Here is a 5379-nt window from a genome sequence, read left to right as displayed (position 1 = left end):
ACGGCAAATTATTGTTAAGGATCCGTTTATTGCTGTGGTACCCCGTTTTCAACAAACAAATAAGTCGGAGTACAGTCAAATGGAGAACCTCTTCCTTTTTTAAAGTCGGTTAAAAAGATGTGTCCTGTCACCTGATAAAATGGAACTGCCTAATCAAACTCGAATAATAACTATCCAATAGCCTCCGAATAACGAAATTTGGAAATCTAATAAATTAGAAGATCGATTTAAGAATTGCAAAGAATGCGACAACGGGCGCTCCCAAAAAATATGACGCATACAACCATAAACTCTACATGTCACCTGTCGTCATAAAACTGAACGCTAAAACATTACGGTATATCGTGATTTACTCTATTCTACTTTGTTTGCTTCAATATAAGTTAGAGAAAGATAAAGATCGCCATTTTGTTATGTGATGTACGGAATTAACTTCGTTTTTCAAGGAAATCACGCCGGACTCTGTTAAAAAAATTAAAAAATTAAAAATCCTTCTAAAACTGAAAACACAAGAAAACGAAGACCAGTACAATAAATAAATTAAAAAGGAAACCATTTATTTCAGACAATTTACAGTCCACCTTGTTAGTAAATTTCTAACTTATATTTTTTTATTGTTGTATAACGTAAATACGAAATCATAGAAAAATGAAATAAAATAAAACAAATTAAAAGTATCAAAGCCAAAGTAGACAGGATTACATATATATGAAGTATGGATAGGCAACATCAACCCATTTATCCCACTGCTGGGTTGTTCCAAGAGTCGTGAACCTTCCTTCACCGAAAAATTCATAGTAAATTTCGCACATAAATTCCGAAAAACTCAGATGTGCAAGCCCGGCGTCGAACCCACGGCCTTTGCTTGAGAGATAGTAAGTCAGTTTGGTTTGTGGTTATTTTTATACGTGACAGGCAGATGACTCCACTCCACCTGACGTAAAATGGAAAATGGAATCCAAACGTGAAGAAAGCTAGTGCAGTGTTAATACAATCACTGCCCTAGCCACCTCCACCCTGTATGCCTGGTGCCTCTTCACGCCTCGTTTGACGGACCTCATATTATCGTAAAACAAAGGAAGGTGCCACTAAATCTTTTAGTTGGCGATGGAATACGATTAGGCTACTACGGATTCTTATTTTTTTTTTTTTTTTTTTTTTTAATTTATTGAGGAACAAACAGTTTTACATATTTAAAAATATACATACTTAAAATTAACATATTACTAAACCTACAGTTCCCTAAATATGCATATAAAACAAAAAAGTATACGGTATACTGACACTTATAAACGTAAGTTTTATAAACGTTAAAAAAAACAAAGTAAAATGAACGCAACACCACCCGTATCCCTCAAACTATGCAACGAACGCACATTTTCTAAGTTTGCTGGATGACAGGCACCGGTTGGTTACGTTCGGGAGCGAGCGGTCGTGTTACGCAACGAGATAAGTACTAAAATGCTATAGTGTAAATTAACATAAGTCGGAATCTAAATGATCCGGAGACCTAAAAAAGAAACAATTGTTCAATACAGGTCGCAGTGTTTGTATAATGCGATGTGTTTACTTTTTGATAAATACTTATTATTAGTATTTATATGACGGCTTGCGAGAACCCCGGATTTTGCAATGTAAACTCCACGCACCAAACGTGGTGTATACTGTAGGTAAGCATGACAGCAAATGTTACTTATTACCTTATATTAACTAATAAATTATTATGAATGAAAATAAAATCTTAATATTAATAAATTGCATTTCAGATAATAACATCTATAATTATAATTGTATGAATCAAGGACAGTGATGATGATGATATGATCGTCATCTATAGCAAGATATTAAATTCTTCATCATAAAAAAAAATAAATATGAATGGATGGCGTGAAGGCCAGAAACTTTAGGTATGAATAGAACGTGTTTCGATTACCTATTATTACGGGAAAAATGCTTATTTTGTGGTAATGTTGTGAAATATTAATTATTAATTTCGTTCCTTACAGGTCTCCTGACTCCATTTAATGACGTAACAAAACTCAGGACACAACAACGGCGCACTCGCTGCTATGAGGACTTATATTACTAATATAATAAGTACACGAATAATAGAAAGTAGCAAACAACCAGTTAAGCAATACAAAAGAATAATCAAAAATTACAAAAAAACAATTACCTACACTATTTTAGTCAACATTAGCACATATAAGGTCAGTGATGTGGTTTTTAAATTTTATTAACGATATATTAAATAATTCTATACTACCTAATTGTCTATTATATGAGGCACATGCTCTTTTTATAAAACTATTACTGCCATAGCCAGTTTTACTTGATTTTATGGCGAAAAGATATTTTTTACGGCTTGTTCTTTCCTGTTTACGCGGTACTCGAAAATAAATTTGTTCCAATAGAACAGGGGCGTCAACCATATTATGCAATATTTTAAACAAATACGTGATATCAGTGATATCGCGACGTTGTCTCAAGGTGCTTATTTTATGAAATACAAGGGAAGATTCATAATCTATGTGTTGATTACCGGTTCTATAATCTAAGGACTTTACAAACTTTCTTTGTAACTTTTCAATTTTATCTTGATGGACCCGTTGGTGAGGATTCCAAACCGGACTTGCGAATTCAAGTCTACTTCGCACGTAACTGTTAAATAACAGTTTATAAGTAGAAGCATTTTTAAAAGGTTTTCCCACACGCAATATGAAACCTAAAAATTTGTAAGAATTTGCGACTATCTTATCTACATGGGGAATGAATGAAAGTTTGGAATCCATTACCACACCCAAGTCCCTAATTTCACTAACGCGATCCAGATCGTGGCCACAAATTTTATATGGGTATACTATTGGATTTTTTGATCTTGTAAAAGAAATTACGAAACATTTATTTAAATTCAAAAATAAATTGCTACTATTACAAAACTCAACAAAATCATTTAGATCACTTTGTAGTAACGCAGAATCATTCATGTCTTTAATAATTTTGTATATCTTTGTATCATCTGCGTATAGTAACACATTTGAGTGATTAATGGATTTTGTCAAGTCGTTAACGTAAATAATAAATAATAACGGTCCTAAATGAGATCCTTGGGGTACCCCAGAGGGAATATTTTTATATGCAGAACGGTAACCACACAGTACAACAGCTTGACTACGGTTCCCTATGTATGAACGTATCCAACGAAACAAGTCACCATGGATTCCGAGTTGCCAGAGCTTGAAAAGTAGTGTATCATGACAAATTTTGTCAAACGCTTTTGCAAAATCTGTGTATATAGCATCGACTTGAGTATTTTCATCCATTGCTGACAATATAAGCTCTGTAAATGTTATCAAATTGCTTTCGACACCACGTTTCTTACAAAAACCGTGCTGGTTCGGGACAATGACGCGCTGTACAACCTCAAATAGTTGATCAGTAACAATCTTTTCTTGTATCTTTGCAAACTGACATAATTTGGAAATAGGCCGATAATTTGTGACTTCCTCGCATGCCTTACCTTTAGGAATAGGTGTTATCCAAGCACACTTCCAAACTTGTGGTACGTAACCATTGTCAAAAGACAATCTGAAAATATAAGTTAGTGGAAAACTTAAAGTATCCGCACACCTGCGAATAAACAGAGGATGTATGCCATCCGGCCCAGCACCCTTAATAACGTCAAGATTTTTCAAATATTTATTTACTAATTCAGGGTTAATCTCCACCGAACCAATATCTAAAACACAATTCAAAGGAATAGCCCTCCGATTAGGTAGTGATTGACTAGTGTTATTTACAAATACTGAATGGAAGTGTTCATTAAAGAAGTCACAAATCTGTTTTCCGTCACTACTGCTTTTCCCATTATAAAACATCGTCCGCGGTAGCCCGCTGGTAGCCTTAATAGCTTTAACGTAGGTCCAAAAGTACTTGGAATTTGTTTGAATTTTGTTTTCAGTGTATTGTATGTATTTATTATAGCATTCAGTTTCCATTCGCTTACCTCTTCTTCTCAAAATATTGAAACACTGATAGTCCAAGGGATTTCCATATAATTTCCATAGTTTGTGATATTTCTTTTTTTCATTCAAGACTTTCCTTAGGGGCTTAGTATGCCATACAGGGCAGGATTCCGAGGATCTGATAATTTTTCGAGGAACAAATTTCGCAATAACATTTCTTAAGATTTCATAAAATTTTGATACACATTCATCTAAGTTTAAAGTTTCAAATAATTTAAGCCAGTTTATATTTTTCAGTTCATTGTTAAGGCAGTCGAAATCTGCTGCATGAAAATTATAACTGTAGGTAGGAAATGAATTCAAAGTTTTAAAATTATCAATATTCAAACAAATTTCAATTGACTTATGGTGGGCATCTTCCTGGGTTAAGGGTTGAGAGCAACTCATGACTTTACAAGTAATATTACTCATCACTAGGTCCAAGATTCGATTATTGACATTATACGCACCATTAAACTGTTGCAAATTAGTGAACGCTAAAAAATCTCTCAATGCTTTTACAGCAAAGTCTCCACCTTTTTGCAACAATTTACTGAAGGTAGGAGTCCCCTGCCACACCGCTTCAGAAACATTAAAATCGCCTACAATCAAAAATATGTCATTTGGTCGATCATTAAATATATCACTCGCACAATTAAAAAAACCTTCCAGCGCGTCACGGTACCCCGGCCCGTGCGGTATATAAATGCAGGCGATATTTAGGTATTTATTATCTATATTTAAAGGTATAGATAACCAAACGCAGTCGGAAGCGGCGCGCGGTGGGGTAGGCCAGTTACGACGCAACGGCATCAATTTAGTGCGCACTGCCACCATCACTCCGCCGCCACGCGTCGCACCGCTCTCCTCATGCGAGCGGTCACAGCGAAACACTACATACCTGCTATCAAAATATTCTCTGTCATAGAAATCGGGTGTCAACCAGCTTTCGGTCACACATATAAAATCGTAGTCAGTCGCAGCTATTTGGGATAGAAAATTATGAGATTTCGTACGTAAGCCCCTTACATTCTGATAGTAACCTAACAGAAGTTTAGCTTCCGGATACATTGCGATTAATTATTATAAACACATATTTATTTTTCGCCATTTGATTATGACATATAATATAGTAATTAGGATTGATTAAATTAAAATATGGGATGTTATTAAGTATAATTGAATATAAATATTTTGGCGGACGAGAGCTTTGCATACGAATAGACAAAATAGTTCTAACCACATCACTGAACAAAAAATCACAAATACAGTATAAACATATCACAGCAAAGTAACTCATGAATTTATCAGCCACGGTAGAAAACCTAAAACGCGGCTGTTTAACTCTTAAGTATATAAAATTATAGATTAAGAG

At 34.6% G+C, this 5379-nt stretch overlaps 1 long non-coding RNA gene across 1 annotated transcript; it reads left to right on the top strand.

Annotated features, from left to right (window-relative positions):
* Positions 1-1176: 1176 nt before the first annotated feature.
* On the top strand, positions 1177-2257 carry LOC113234184. The gene is made up of 3 exons (XR_003310774.1): positions 1177-1670; positions 1767-1907; positions 2007-2257. It is a non-coding gene; the product is annotated as an uncharacterized LOC113234184 (long non-coding RNA).
* Positions 2258-5379: the final 3122 nt, after the last annotated feature.

The sequence above is a fragment of the Hyposmocoma kahamanoa genome, unplaced genomic scaffold (genome assembly GCF_003589595.1).
Source record: "Hyposmocoma kahamanoa isolate Upper Pololo Valley unplaced genomic scaffold, ASM358959v1 81, whole genome shotgun sequence".
Taxonomy (NCBI): domain Eukaryota; kingdom Metazoa; phylum Arthropoda; class Insecta; order Lepidoptera; family Cosmopterigidae; genus Hyposmocoma; species Hyposmocoma kahamanoa.
Note: the sequence above shows the minus strand (reverse complement) of the source record. Positions and strands in the feature narration are given on the sequence as shown.